The sequence below is a fragment of the Trachypithecus francoisi genome, unplaced genomic scaffold (genome assembly GCF_009764315.1).
Source record: "Trachypithecus francoisi isolate TF-2019V2 unplaced genomic scaffold, Tfra_2.0 Lachesis_group15, whole genome shotgun sequence".
Classification (NCBI taxonomy): Eukaryota; Metazoa; Chordata; class Mammalia; order Primates; family Cercopithecidae; genus Trachypithecus; species Trachypithecus francoisi.
Window position 1 is genome coordinate 83,765,085 of NW_022681460.1, and position 16,694 is coordinate 83,781,778.

General features: G+C 40.2%; 1 protein-coding gene across 5 annotated transcripts in view; it reads right to left on the reverse strand.

Moving 5' to 3' along the window:
• EYA4 (EYA transcriptional coactivator and phosphatase 4) overlaps positions 1-7,917 on the reverse strand; it is a 289,104-nt gene extending 281,187 nt beyond the window's left edge. For 4 of the 5 annotated variants that reach the window (XM_033235413.1, XM_033235414.1, XM_033235410.1 and 1 more), the window contains exon 1: positions 7,226-7,917. The gene's annotated coding sequence lies outside the window, so the exon portion shown is untranslated. The remainder of the gene's footprint in view (positions 1-7,225) is intronic. The other variant, XM_033235411.1, reaches the window with a different exon arrangement.
• Positions 7,918-16,694: the final 8,777 nt, after the last annotated feature.

Here is a 16,694-nt window from a genome sequence, read left to right on the forward strand (position 1 = left end):
TTAAAGGAAAAAAACTAGACCTAAATTAAAATTCTTCACGGGTCAACTAACAAAAATAACAGTAGCATCATCTTATCAACTAAAGTTAATGCAAAAAAAAAAAAAAAAAAAACAGTAGAATTGCAGTTCTTGACAGGTTTATTGAGGTTTGCATGCTTAAGTTACCCACTAGAAGTATTGTTTGAGATTACTGGGAAACCTGCAAAAGGAAATCTGAATGTGATTCACCCACTACGTGATTAAATTTGGCGAGAATGACTTGAGTCATAACCATACATGAATATATATTTGCATTCAAATATAAGTGAAAAGAATTAGGTAATGTAGAGATCTGTTGATTCCCCCAAGTCATCATCACTTTCAACATACTGAAAACATTAAGTTAGAAACAATCAATCTCTTAATCAGAACATTCGGTTCTTTTCAAATCTTTTAACATTAGGGAGTTCAAAGTCAGAGGTGAAATATAATGAATAGATCACTCCGTTGGGTATATGCAGAGGTCTGTGAATTGTATATATGACCTTGTGGATAATGAGCCCTCCCGGTATGTGGTACACCTACTTGATTAGGGATAGAATTTCAAATTCTGTGCTATTGCTTTTGTGAGTGGAATTAAACTTAATGGCACATGAATGTAAATTTTTATGATTTAATTGTAGTCTTTCACAAGAAATGTCCCTTTCATTTTAAAAAGAAAGGGGGAAAGGACAACAGAAACAGTAGCAATAATTTACATGAAAATCTAAAGTCATGTCAAGTTACGCCACTGCTGGCGTTTCTTCTTAAAGTCTTTAGAGGAGGAAAGATGTTCTAATTAATAAAGTCAGCCTTTGCAGGTACAAGCCGTTTGTGCCTCATTCAGACCTGTAACTACACATAGGGAACATTCTGATCAGTTTTAATTTTCTCAGTGCTAAAGCGAAGTTGAAGATTGGTTAATAAGGATACTCAAGTTATATAAGTGAGAGTAGACACATCTTTCTGCGATATATCACACTGGGAGATATTTTAAGGCATCTGACAGTCTGATTTTTAGTGACGCCACATGAACATGTTAGAGCAGGTACTCTGAATTAACTCCTTTTGTCAGAAGACTCAAATTATTTTGCAGCAGTTTCCATACACTGAAGACACTTAGAGAGAATTCCAGAGGCGGCCACGGTGAGAGGGTACTGTTGGTGAGTCATTCTCAGGCCACCTACATCCTGCTTCACCCAGAGCAGTGGCACATTTCTCTACTGGCATATCATCAGCTTCCACGTAAATGAAAGGATCCGTGGCTGAGTATATAAGTAAATAAAAAAAAAAATAGAAAACCACTGCTTCAGTGGAAAAGTACTATAAAATTGTAAAACAGGTTATTAACAGCAAAACAAAAGTGTTTACCTAGAGAAAACCTTACACATGTGATAACCAGATAAATTGAATGTATTTCCAAAATATGGGTGTCTCTATTATAATTTAAACCTGCCTCCAGAAGTCCATCACGCACTCTTTTAACTCTTCAAGTCTTATTAGTTGGTTCAACATAAATGTGCGGATTTGAGATTCAAAATCAGCATTAAAACAACAAAATACACAAACAAAGAAAATACAAAGTTGGTAACATTTAACCAATTTGGATGAGGCTTGAAAAGCAAAGGAAAATTCTACATGTGAGTTAAATATTTAAAAGATCTGGTCATAAGTTCTTGATAACTGGGAAACATTACAAAATATAGCATTTCTCCAAATTCAGTCATTTGCTGTCCAGGCTTCATGACTGTGGTTATTTAGGCCATATTCTTGTTCACTGTTACTTAATATGTTTCTTCAGACACTTAATTTTTTTTCTTTGACTTCAATACTTTTTTTGGTCTGGTCTCAAACAATATAGCCCATGAAATTACAGGTCTAATACAAAATTTAACAAAATTTTCTAATATCCAGTTATCCTTACATAACTATACAAATATTATTAAAACAAAATGTTCAGGTACCACCTAAAAATGGTGGTATATGACTGATGGAAGCAAGTGTCCAGCACATGCTTAAGGATAAGGGTGCTGGCTTCATACTGGCGAGTTAGGATCCTGGCTCCACTGTGCTGCATGACTGGGTCTCAGCTTCCTTATCTGTAAAATGGGAATAACAAAAGTACCTAATTTACGGCATAGTTAAAAAGATTAAAATTAGCTAATCCATATAAATGCTTAAAACAGTGTTTTGCATGAAATTCCTTAGTAAATGCTAGCTATGATGTTATGATGGTGAGAGTGATTAATATTATAGTAACAATGACAGCCAAATTGCAATTATCTAAAGACTAAAGTGACCACTTTTATTTAAAAGTACACTTTAGGATATAAATATACTTAAGAAAATATACTCTCATATTTGATATCTATATTAATATACGCCTTGGTGATATGAAAGCTATTCCACATTGGTTTAAAGCAATTTCACTTTGAAAATATTCATGTGATAATAGGAATCAGACTTTGCCTAAAAATTATAACCTAAATAAACTACCCATTCAGAAAAAAAAAAATAAAAAATTCTAACACGATAGAACATATAGGTCTTTCTGCTACAGTCCAAAAGTACATTAAAATAAAATTACTTACTGTATATAAATAAAAGCTTTACAAATATGAACATGTTGTATTAAAACATTTCATTTGGGAAAAAAATGAGAATTTCTGGTATTTTACAATGGTGTCTTTCTTCATCATTCATGCACTGAAATCTCAGGGTAAGAAAAGGGCCAGACCAGCTCTGAAAGGTTTCAAATATCAAACTATACTATTGTGTCAGTGCCCTAAGATCAATTAGCACCTTTCAATGACAAAAAAGGTTACAGTGAGACTCAGAGGTGCACTCTCTGGAACTGTCTCAAATCACTATATAAATGTGGTTTTGATAACACAAAATGGTTTCTATTTTAAATTAATCAGCTTCATCTCTTTTTCTGGAGGTGTGAAAGGGGTTAGGGGAGTAAGAATAGTGGTGTTCATTTTCAGTATCTCTTTACTAATAAAAACACGGATGGAGAAACACTAAGAATGACAAACTTCAGGCGTAAAATGACGCATCCCCAAGGCATATATTAATGAACAGCTCCACAAGCAATACTGAGTGATGGTAATGTTTACAAAGTCTTCAAACTTCTTAAAAGCAATCAAAGTTGCCTGCACTTCTTTTGAATGTGTAACTCTTGCTCATTTTCTTCCACTTAAGTTCAAGCTAAATGACGCCAAGTTTGGCTCCAAAAATGATTTTAATGAATATGCAGTGTCCCCTTCATTAAAACACATCTAACTATAAGATGTAATATTACACATATTGCATCTCACCCATCTCCAGGGCAAATGCCTGAAATAGCATGTCATTTCATAGTTTAGCAGGAAAAATTCATGAGAGAAGCAGGTACACTCCAATGCCACCCCATTCCCCCGGTGTTGATTTCCTTCACCTAGTAACCATTGTAATAAAATCCCCCAACTGTATTTCTGAATATAATTAGTTTAAGATACTCTACAGGGAGGCACGTTTTAAGAGTTTAGCATTTAGTACATGTAAGAATAATATCCATTTGGAAAAAGAAACTGTCAAGATTATATTCTCACTGAAAAAAAGAAGAAGGTGTTTTGATAGAGGTTTGTTCAGCTCTTCAGTGATAGGATTCAAAACATTTCCTACTTTTGATAGCACGCTTTTCTATTTATTTCTTAAATGAGTGATCTGAAATATTTACAACCAGACAGTACCTAATTTTAGGTTTTAAGTGCTTTAACAGCTCCATGAAATATGATCAGCAGCTGCAATACAGAACTATGGTGAATAAACTCCTTATAAAGAGGGGCCTGTTTTTACTGAATGTCCAGTGTTCTTGCATTTACCTAATAGAAAAAAATGATAATGAGAAAGCACCATAAATACTTGCATTCTTAAATTACTTAACACTTAACTAAGTATTGAAAAAGACTATCTCCCCTCTTCTCGAAATCTGTATAAAACCTGTGAGGTTTTGTGGGGCAAAATAAGTTTGATTATTTGAAAGTCACAATGTGAACTTCCTAACATTCTAACTTTTTATAACAATAGTCATGGTCTTTCTACCATTCTACCTTTCTAAATATTCTAAATAATCTAACTCCAATGCATAAAATTTAAAAATGAAATATCAAGCCATATAAATATATTTTTAGACACAACATCAGTCATTTAGAGCTTGCAACAGAGATTGAAAACATGAAATTGGATACTCTATTTCCCGTGGCTATGTAAAATTTATTTACACCCCAAAGTACAACATAAATAAAAAGGAAACTCTTAGAAATGGAGAACTTGTTTTTCTTTTTTTTTTTAACCCAAAGAGGCTTACTGAAAGAAAAAAAATACATAGCAAAATGACAAGTAATTCATCTGCCAGTCACCCCTCTAAAAAGAAACTTCTATGCAGACAATGCTTTTCTCCAGCTTCCAGAAACCCTCTGAAATTCAGCATCTATTTTTCTTAACAATTAATAATAATGATTATTCCTTTTTATACAATCACTCCTTTTTATACAAATCTTAAGATTTCTAAAATTTTAAAACTTCAACATACTACTTAAAAGAAAGGTTAATGGTGAATACATACATATATGTGAAACGTTTTATTTTGGAAATGAGAAATTCAGTTTCAAATATTCAATAAATATTAATAAAAAGAAAATAACTGAGTAAATCTTATTTTAGTTATAATTGTGAACCAACCTGCAGTTACAATGGTCTTTAAATATTGAAACATACTATTTTCAGGAAATTTACAAAGGAAAACAGGCTTTTGAAAACCATATTGATTTTAGACCTTTACTTCTTATTAAAGACAATTACATACCCCTAATAATCAGAGAAAGGAGCCGTTTTCAACAAATCTAATTATGTTGCTTTCAAAGCTGTAGCTGTCAAAGGCTTTAACATTGTTGTACAGTCATTTCTAAATACTGGTTTAACTTTGAATGACTTACAACTTTTAATCAGGTGGAACAAACTATTTTTACGGTTTATAACAATAAATGTGGGTGTAGTTATATCTGCTTTCGATATTGTTGCCATAAAAATCAGATTCTGGCAGTCTTGCTCGACACAAAACAGTTCGTCTCTTGTTACTATTGCTTTTTGTTTCTTGGGATAACGCTATTTTTAAAAATACACAAATGTCTTTGAATGCAGTCTCCTAAAACGCTCCATATGACGTATCAAATATTTTTTGGGGGGATTCTCTCCCTGCCCCCTCTAGTTTTTGGTTCTTCGGGTTTAAGCATGCCAATAACATTTTGAAAGACCAAAAAAAAAAAAAAAAAGGCACTCATTCTACTTAAAACCAAACTGTACCCGGGAAAGGAATTCAAGTACAATCCTTTCCCTAAGGTTTTCAAAACAAAAACAACGCAACAAACAAACAAAAAAACCATCGTCAACTTTAGATCCTGTCAGTCACCTACGTGTAAGTGAAATTTCAGAAGCTGATGATGGGGAGCCCGCGGTTGTTAAACGCTCCGAAGACTCCCACCTAAATCCCGCAGGAGCCCGCACTGAAACTGACAAACACCCGAGGGTTCACAAAGTGGCCGCAGATGAGAAGAGGAACAAAATGCCATATTCCAGGAGATGTATTTCGCTCCAACAATTACGTTGATCCCAGGGTGCCAAGCCAAAAGGGGTAAGGGAGAAAGAAAACTGTTAAGTATGAGCTCTTAATGTGAAACCTAACCTGTTGGTTCTCTTAGGTATCAGATTTTGGAAGTGTCTGTAATGACAGCCAGGAAAGCAAACTAATGGCCAACGGCCCACTGGGTTTGAACACCAGACTCCTGTTACCTCCTCACAGATCAAGTACACAACACACACGCACACGGAGTTGCTCCACGTGGAACTGCTCTGGAACCAAAACACACGCTTGGGCGCTATTCTGCACCTTGGCAGAAAGGGCAGAGGGACCTGCACCTTCCTCCCCTGCCCTCAGGTTAAGATTCATGAATGACTCTCTAGGCCCGCTCGGGATGGCGGGGAAAGGCGCAGGGGACGCGGTGAGAGAGGACAGTTTCCACACCACCCTCCCGCACACACTCTCACCCCAGGCGCAAACCCGTTGTCTTCATAGGAAGGAGAAAGAGGGGTGGTGGTGAAGGGAGACACTGTCCCCGCAAGCGGGGAAGAGATGACAAAAATTAAATCGCGCTCTCCGCTTTCGCCCCAGCTCTGCCACCCGACTCGGTCCGCAAATTCCCTAATCGCTCCGAACTGTCCAGAATCTTGCAGACAAAGGGAGAAAACTCTTTCAAGTGCTACCAAACGAAAGTTCGGCTTGCTGTACGGCGCAGAATAAAACAAGCACACACACGTCTACTTCCAAACCCCGCTTCAACACGCTAAAAATCCGAACCATTTCAAGTCCCAAAGCCTCCCCAGACCCAGCAGGCTTGGAAGGAGAGAAAAACCTGCTCTCCTCAGCCAGGTCCCTTCCTTTGGAGAAGTTATAAGCCTTCCATGGCACCCGCTACTCGAGCCAATGAACGCGACTGCTCTGACAAGGCGCTTCTAATTTCACCGACCCTGGCAAACTGCAGGAGACATTCAGTCCACGCCACATAAAAACTATTAAAGTGGGATCGCCGCAGTTGAAAAGCCCGATCAGTGCCTGGAGATTAGAATGCGAGCCTTTAAAGTACACACGCATCCGGCACCGGAAAAGCCCAGGCGCCTGTGCCCCTCCGAGGGACTCGAGGTCAGCATCCTCGCGCCTGGACCATCTAGGGGGTCATCAGAAAGTAATACACATCATAAGAGAGATGTGGGGGAGACCCCGATGCGCGCGCCTCTGCCAGGTGGAGGCGGGGTGCAGGTAGAAGCCGCGCGCTGGACTGCTGTATGAACGCCGTTACGCGCAGGCTCCGCGCCGACCCCGGAAGGGACAGGCAGGCTCGGAAGGGACCCCTGGGGCGTGGGGACGTCTTCCAGGGCAGAGAACACCGCTGCAGTCCGAGGGGCCCGGGCCCTCAGGCGTGGGGCTCCCGGCCTCCAAGCGCCCCCCGGGGACGCAGGCGCCCACGCACCGTCCAGCTGCGCGTCCTCAGTTCCCATCGCTCGGCGTCCCCGGCAGAGCCTCGCGCACTTTCCCGGAAAGTTTGGGGGTTCTCCAAACTCAGGCACCCCGGGAGCCCTGGGGCGGGAGTTAGAAGAAGGGGACACTCACCTCGTCGCCCGGTCCGCCTCGGGTTCCCGAAGTATCTGTCCCAGCCGCGGTTCCGTGCGTCCGTAATTAAGTATTTATTCTCGTTCCTTCCAGTGTCGAAGTTTCCCCTTCGCGCTGTGCCTCTGGTGAAAACAGGACATCCCCTTCGGCCACCCCACAACAAATAGCGTACACAAGCGGGGGAGAAGCGGGGCGGGGGGAGAAGCCGGCTCCGAGGGGGAGGAGGAAAGGAGAGGAGCCAAAACTCCGGACTGCGACAGGGGGGAAAGGAAAAGAAAAGAAAAAGAGAGAGAGCGCGCCCAGCCGCCGCGGTCGTCACTCCCTAGCTTTTCCCGCACCTCTTTCCCCCTCTCTAAGGCAGCGACAACTTCACGTGGACAGGATGGAAGTTTTGCGCGGAAGCCGGGAGCGGCCGGAGCGTGCGCCGCGCTGCGGGCAGCCTCGCACTTGCGCACGGAGGTGGGGCGGGGGCGACGTCGTCGCCGGCTACTGCGGGCACTGGAGGCCGCCGGGGGCCTCGGGGCAGGCCGCCAGGGACGCGGGGGTCGGCGGCGCTCGGGGGACCCACTCCGTTTTTATTCGACCTCGGGTGACTGCCTATTGTCATGGTTTGCGATCTCGCGTGGGGACCGCCCAGGGCCTCGGGGCCCTGGATGTCCTGGGTGGCGCCGCCGTAATCTCCGTGCCCTCCGCGCCGCCCCCACCCCGCCCCCACCCGGGCCGACTCGAGCGGCTGCAGTCTCCAGGCTGAGGGGAGGGACCCGCGACCGCGCTCTCCTCGCTGGGTGAGAGAGCCACTGTCGATCCCCACCTGCTTCTGTGGGGCAGCCGCCGGAATTGCCTGGAACTCTCTTGCTACCCAGTTCCCCTGTGCAGGCCACTGCGGGCCCCCTGCCGGACTCCTTTCCACTTACCCCAAGGGAGGAGACAGAAGGGACTTCGCCTACTTGCAACAACGTGAAGTAAAAACCAACCCAGACCAGACTGGGGCGCTTTTTCTGACGGGAGGAAATACCCTTTTCCGTGGAGATATATGTTATGAAGGACTAAGCAGTCTGGGGATAGGCTGTGCTGGAAAGGGTCTGGGCCCCTTCCAGTGCTGGGTGCAGGTATAGGCATCCCTCCCAGACACCCAAAGGTCAAGCAGCAACGACTTACTTCCAAGGCAGCGTCAGAGCTTCCCTAGGCACATTGCTGAAATGACATTTCGTGCCTAAGCCTTCTGCGCATGCATTACGCGCCCACATAGGATTTACGATTCTGTACGCACACGTGTGTATACCACAACCAGGGAACACAGCAATGGTAGCACGGAATAAATAATCCATAAATTTCGCATCCATTTAATCACTTCTTCCAAAAACCTATTGTCTATTTTAGCGGCACCTTCTTTGTCATATTGATAATAAATGTTTTAATTTATTGATAAATCACTGAGTGTCAGTCATTGTATTGGTCACTTATGGTACATGAGTTCATTTAATTTCCATGGCAGCTCTACAGTGGTCATTATTAAGCCGTTATGAAAGATGAGGAAACCAAAGCCCAAAGAATCATGAGTGACTTTTCCAAAGACAAATCCAGTGGTCTCTAATTACAAAGCCTATGATACAACAACGTCTACATTACTTTAGGTGTGGTCTAAGAGATTATAGATTAATTCATAGAAATTACTCCCATTCAAAGAAAGTTTAGTTTTAATATATTCACTAAGTTACGTTCTGAAAAAAAGTTCAGAAAAAGATTTCATCCTCTACTTTAGGTTGGTCTTCTGCAACTGATATGAGCACTGTCCAATTCAAAAGCAGTATCAACACTGAATACTTATGGTTACAATTTATTTTTTAATGAGTGGGGAATTATCTACAATGCTTAAGAGGCTCTAGAAAAGGTGGTGTTGTAAATTTAGAATAATAAAGGCAGTCGTTGCTGCTCTCATCACTTACTGGGTGTTCTTTCCTGCAGATTTATTTTGGAGGGTGTAGGCATTGCCAGGCATAATGTTTCCTTTTCTGGTTCTCAAGGTAGAAAGGGTTCTGGCAGTGGGGTTGGCACAAAGGGAATTTGGAGCATGGTTGAGAGCACAGTCTGGCCTAACGAGGAACGCCAGTTAATATACACTGGAGAGAAAAATATCAATGGACAGATTTAATTAATTTTGCAGGTTTATTTTCTCCATTTCACATGTGAGAAAACTAAGGGCTCAGAATTTTTAGAAGCCTGCTAATAAATGGTAGACCTGAGTTTCAAGCCAGCCTTTATTTGAGTCCATATTCTTAGTCACTGTGATGCTATTATTAGTATTAATCGTATTCAGAAAAATAGTAATTCTTTTTAATGTGTAATATGTTACAAGCCAAATATGCAATTTAAATGTTTTGTGAATCATAGTGTCTAAGAATGTTCTGTGGCTATAGCAAATATCATGTAAGGATTAAGTACAATGATGAATTTAATACTGTCCAAAAAGGCAACAACATTTTGAATTTCATTTTGGCATAAAACATTATGTGCTAGTTTCACCTATAAATAAAGATGGGAGATGCATAATTTGAATAAAATAAAAATTCATACTTTAGCATAAATATAGGGTGGGTTTTCTTAGCATGTTTCTTTGTACCCTTCTAAAGTCAGATTTTTCAGTTACACTGACCTTGCTTTCAAGGTCACTTTGCTCCTGCATGGTTTTTTATACATCTAGATAAGAATACATGTACAGAAATTATTTTTAAAATCCAGAATAATATATTAGTTATTTGACTTCATATTACTACCTTCTAATAGTTGTCTTAAATATACATATATTAACATGGACACCACTAGGTGTCAGATAAAACGTCAATTTTCAGTCCACATTTGAAATAAGTTTAACATAGGTAACAGAATTTTAGGGTTATAAAGGCAAAAATGTATTGTTTGCGTAAATGAGGCCTTATTTCCAGCATTTACATTGAATATCACTTTTATAATTATAGACATATCACCTATAATATTATTGACTTATATGTATCTTTAAATAATCTATTTTTATTAAATAAGTGTATCTGGCCGGGCGCGGTGGCTCAAGCCTGTAATCCCAGCACTTTGGGAGGCCGAGAGGGGCGGATCACGAGGTCAGGAGATCAAGACCATCCTGGCTAACATGGTGAAACCCCGTCTCTACTAAAAAATACAAAAAAAACTAGCCGGGCAAGGTGGCGGGCGCCTGTAGTCCCAGCTACTGGGGAGGCTGAGGTAGGAGAATGGCGTAAACCCGGGAGGCGGAGCTTGCAGTGAGCTGAGATCCGGCCACTGCACTCCAGCCCGGGCGACAGAGCGAGACTCCGTCTCAAAAAAAAAAAAAAAAAAAGTGTATCTGATAAAGGACTTTTTTATAGTCACCATAAATGGAAAACTAATAAAACCCGCCGTGAATAGAAGATGATCTTGCAAAGGAAGCTATATTGTAGAAATAAAAGTTATTTCTCGTGTACCACCTAAAATTATCTCACATACAGTTTGAGAAACATTGGTTTAAAGAATTACATTCCGGCCGGGCGCGGTGGCTCAAGCCTGTAATCCCAGCACTTTGGGAGGCCGAGACGGGCGGATCACGAGGTCAGGAGATCGAGACCATCCTGGCCAACACGGTGAAACCCCGTCTCTACTAAAAATTACAAAAAACTAGCCGGGCGAGGTGGTGGGCGCCTGTAGTCCCAGCTACTCGGGAGGCTGAGGCGGGAGAATGGCGTAAACCCGGGAGGCGGAGCTTGCAGTGAGCTGAGATCCGGCCACTGCACTCCAGCCTGGGCGACAGAGCGAGACTCCGTCTCAAAAAAAAAAAAAAAAAAAAAAAAAAAAAAAAAAGAATTACGTTCCATATGTCCCTCAGGTCTCCAAGAGATATTTTCAAGCCTCCCCTTTTCATTACCGGAACAAAATTGTTGAGTCCAAGTTACTTTGAGGTATTGCTTTTTAAATTCTGTGCTTATTTAATTATTGCTTTTCTTGTCTAAAGTATACTTGAAGTCTCTGAAGTTGAGGCATCTTTTTAAAATTCATGTATTATTTATTGTTTTGCTTACTATCTTATTTGTGGTAAAATGTAAACAATTCGTAAGTACACAATTAAGTAGCAAATCACTTTCCTGAAATATTGTACCAGTTACTCATTACCCTTCCCCAGCATCTATTAGCCCAGTAGTGCAATACAGTACAGACAATGAAGAAGAGAAGGAAAGTAGAACAATGGAAGAAACGCAAAGGGCCTAAAAGGACACGTGGGGGAAGCTGAAGTCAGAGACCTGCTGCCAGATTCTTGAAGTGATTCAAAAACACCAGTGGGCCCTGCATGACATGAGTCAGGATCTCAGAATATTCGTACATGTTCAACTCAGTCTGAAAAGGGATGTGTTTTGGGAGCAGTGGGGAGATAAAAAATATAATACTTTATTGTGTAAATCAGTGGAAATATGAGATTCACTTATTAGCAATTCCCTTAACCAACTCCTCTGGAATGGGATGCCTCTGCGGTTACCATTTACTATTTGTTTATTTTTCAAATGTGCATGGCACTGTTTTGGCATTAGATTTTGTGTAAGTCAAATTAAACAAACACAGCACTCTAGGAGCTCATAATCCAAAACATAATTTTTGTTTTAATGTCATTTAAAAGCAACCTTAAGGGGAAAACCAGGTCATCACTTTAGTAAGAACAGATTTTAGGCTAAAAAATGGTATAAGACACTAAATTTATCAAAAAAGAATACAGAGGACTGGATGCTTATAGAAGTAATCCCAAAGTAAATCTCTTGAGCACCTTTTGGTATATCTATGAACTCCAGCTGGAAGTTTACACAATTTTTCAAAAATACAATAATTCAGTTGTTTCTTAGTAAATTCTAAGCCAAACCATTTGAGCTTTGGAAGTATGAAGTTTTAAAGACCAACCTTAATATGAACAAGGTTGAACAGTCTTTTAATCTACCTCTCTACTGATGACAGACTACAAGAATGAATGAAGATAAAATATGATTGCCCAAGTTCTATGCTGCCGGTTTTCTAAAATCTATAAATAAACACACTTTCTGAGTAATTTTGTGCAGACAGATGAAGCTTAAAAAGGTTTCTACTAGTTTGTGAAAGTGAAGAAATCAAATCTTCAGGGGACCTGCTAAATTTCCTCATTCTTGGCAGGGCCTCTAAAAGAAAGGAAATGCACATTTTCTGGGAGACAAGTTCATTATATTTACTTTTAGATTTTCTCTTGAAAATTCTCTCCAGTTGAATCAGTTTAGTAGCATGTTAGGCAACTCTACTCCTTCTTCCATGCTTACACTCCGCTCTCAGATGTTTATAAACAGATATCATGCTCACTTTTAAGTCATGTTAGCCACGTTAAACAAATATAAGGCCTTTTAATCTTGTGGCAGTTCAGTCTTTACAAACCCGTAATCATTCTTATTGCTTGTCTCTGAACTATTTCCAGTTTCCTAGATGTTCATTTTTGTTAGTGGTATCCCACATTGAATGCATTGTTCCAGGTGTGGTCTCATTAACATATTAGAATGAGTCCAGATTTTTTTCTTTGGTTGCATTATATTTTTGCCTCACTTTGAATTCCTACCAACATATGCTACTTTCATATTCTAACAACTTACATGTAATTTCTTTTTCTATTTTCACTTCACACAATATTTTTCTTGGCATACTAATCAATTCAGATTTCCCAAGTAATTTGAATGAACATTTAAAAATATTAATAATAGTCAAAATATGAACAATATTACTTTCTTGTCCCTTCGAATTCAATAGCATATAGTCACCCACATTTCAAAATAGGAAAGATTTAATTAACTTCTTTTCATAATATCCCATGTCCACTAGTTATGATTGGAAAGTCTCCACATATACAATTCAATGACTGATGGAAGGAGGAATATGACTTTATGGCAGACAATTAAATCGATTTGATGCTTCTAAAGTAATACATTTGGCATGATTAACTCTAGGACCAATTGCATAAAATCTTAAAGTTAGGAACACTGATAAAGTGCAACAATCTACTTGTACTGAATACTTCTGAATAAGAATATTATAATATCAATGAAAAGTATAATGAAAGCTTTTCAATGTGTCTTCTTTCCACCATATTTAATAGTACACTTGGAAACAATTGCTTCAATGTTTTTCCATTTTGAGCATATATTCTCAGCACCCCCAACACACTTTAAAATGACTTTTCCTGTTCACCGGATTCCTTTATTCCACCACCAACTTTCTCATAAAAAGTGATCAGCCCTCAGTGTATCTACTTGGTGACTCTTCTTTAATCCTAGAAATTTTACTTCTGCTCCTGTTCCTTTACTGAGACTACTCTCTTTAAGGTATCATCAATGGTCTCCTATTTAGTCATTCCTGAATCTTCAACATCTTTGATGTCCAAGAAGCATTTGATATTATTGACAGCAGTCTTCTGTTAATTCCCTTTTCAACTTTCACAATTCCCTATGACTGCTGTTATTTGAGATTCTACAGAGATTCTTCTTTCTTCTTTTTCTTTCATTTCTTTCTTTCTGTCTTTTTATTTTTTTGAGACAGAGTCTCACTGTCATGCAGGCTGGAGTGCAGTGGCAGAATCACAACTCACTGCAGCCTCAACCTCTTGGACAGCCTCCTAAATAGCTGGGATTACAGGCACATGCCACCACACCTGGCTTTTTTTTTTTTTTTTTTTTTTTTTTTCTGAGACAGGGTTCCACTCTGCTGTCTGTTGTGGTCTCAAACTGCTGCTCTTAAGTAATCCTCCCATCTTGGCCTCCCAAAGTGCTGGGATTACAGGCTTGAGCCAGTGCCCCTAGACTCTTTTTACTTAATGACACTCAAAAATGGACTTAGACACAGGTTCTCTTCTCTTTCTTCACAATGCTGTCTCCTTTGATTCATCCTGTAATCTCTTCTTTCACCTTTAAATAGGTGGCTTAAGAACATGAATGTCCTTCCCAGAATCCTGGTTATCTTCACTTGCAGGTCAAGGTACTATCTCAAGCTGAACATATTCCCCATCCTCTCCATCTGTTTTAGTCCATTTTCTGTTGCTTATAAAGTATACTTGAAACTTGGTAATTTATAAAGTAATTTATTTATTACAAGGGCTGAGAAATCCAAGATCAAGGGGCTGCATCTGGTAGGGACCTTCTTGCTGGTCCTTTGTTATAAAAAAAATAGATGCTTAAGTGAAGGATGTCTAAATTCTCCAGTTTATAACCCAATTCCAATACAGCAGCAAACATTTAGTGTGATGAGAAACCTTCTCTGGTATTTAATTTGTTTTGAGAGAATGCCAACTGATGTAGCCCTTTGGGCAATTTGCTATACCTCTAAGCTTATTGTCTCTCTTTTGTATTCTACAATTCCATGTTTTGTTTTTTACTATTCCACATTAGCAGAGATGAAGTGGTCTGCTTATGTACTATAATTTGAGATCTGTGATAAGCAATTTGAACTTTATAATATAATATCAAAAGCAGTCTATAAGTTCAAAAGAGAAAATAGAAAGATTGGGGTGTGTGGCCCAGAGGGGAGCTTGAGCACAATCCACTGAGACAGAAAGCTTTACATCTACAAGAGAGATGACTGGATTAGAAAAAGGCAGAGGGAAAGTGTTATGGTTTGCATGTGTGCCTCAAGTTTCATATATTGGAAACTTAAATTCCATATTCATGTGTTGATTAGAGGTGGGTCCTTTGGGAGATAATTAGGATTAGATATGGTTATTAGGGTGGGGCTCCCATGATGGGACTAGTGACACTATAAGAAGAAAAAGAGAAATCTGAGTTGACAAGTACACTCTTGCCCTCTTTGTCAATGGATGTCCTCCGCCATGTTATGAGGCAGTAAGAAGGCCCTTAGCAGAAGCCAACCAGATACTTGTGCCATTCTCTTGGACTTCCCAGACTCCAGAACAGTGATCCAAATAACATTTTTTCTTAATAAATTACCCAGCCTTAGGTATTCTGTTAGAGCAAAGTAAGGCAGAAAATTGGTACTGAGAAGTGGGTCTATTGCTAATAATGAATACATGAAAATGTGGAAGTGTTTTTGAAACTAGGTAATGGACAGAAGCTGAAAGAGTTTGGAGGAGCAGGCTATAAAACCTTATGTTGTTGTGAATGGAGCATTAAAGGAGATTCTGGTGAGAGTTCAGAATAAAAGAAGACTGGAGAAATTCTGGAACTGCTTAGAGATTATTTAAATTGTCATGACCAGAATGGTCCTAGAAGTATGAACAATAAAGGCAATTCTGACATGACCTCAAATGGAACCAAGGAACAAAGTGTTGAAAACTGGAGCAAAGGTCATCCTTGCTATAAAGTAGTTAAGACATTGACTGTATTGTGTTCATGTTCTGGGGCATTATGGAAGGTGGAACTTAAAAGCAATGCACTAGGATTTTGGGCAGAAGAAATTTCTAAGTAGCAAAATGTTCAAGATGCTGCATGGTGACTTTTGGCCACTTACAATGAGATTCAGAGCAAATAGATGGTTTAAAAACAGAATTTATAATGAAGGGTGAAGAATAACATACAAATTTGGAAAATTTGCAGCCTCAAAATATAAAAAACAATTAGAGGGCTGGGCACAGTGGCTCACGCCTGTAATCCCAGCACTTTGGGAGGCTGAGACGAAAAAATCATTTGAGGTCAGGAATTCGAAACCAGCCTGGGCAACATAGTGAAACCCTGTCTCTACTAAAAATACAAAAATTAGCCAGGCATGCTGGTGGGCATCTGTAATCCCAGCTACTCAAGAAGCTGAGGCAGGAGAATCACTTGAACCTGGGAGGTGGAGGTTGTGGTGAGCTGAGATTTCACCACTGCACTCCAGCCTGGATGACAGAGCTAGACTCCACCTCAAATAAACAAACAAACAAACAAAATAATTAAGATTGCTAGAAGGGAGCCAGAGGCTATTCATGAGGACAATGGGAGAAAGAGCCCAAATGTATTTGAGAGATCTTCAAAGCTGCCCTTCCTACCAGAGAGCCCAGAGGCCAACAAGGGCAGAATAGTTTCTCAGGATGAGCTCAGAGCTCATGCTACCCAGATGCAGCTCATACCACTGGCCCAGATGCAGCTCATACCGCTGCTTCAGAGGGTTTAAGCAGTAACACTTGGCAGTGTCCACATGATGCTAATTCTGCAGGTGTGCAGAATGCAAGAGCTGTGGGGCCATAGTAGTCTCCACCTTGATTTCAAAGGATGTATAGAAAAGCCTGGGTGCCCAAGCAGAGACTTGTCACAGGGGCAGAGCGTACTGAGAGACCTCAATAAGGCAATGCTGAGTGGAGGTGTAGGGTCAGAGTTGGAGCCACCCTCAAGCCCCCAGAACTGTGGGGCCACTGGCAAACATTCAATGCTTGCCTGCCTAGGAAAGTTTCAGGAATCAGTGTGTGACTCCAATCTGTGAAAGCAGCCATGTGGGCTGAGCC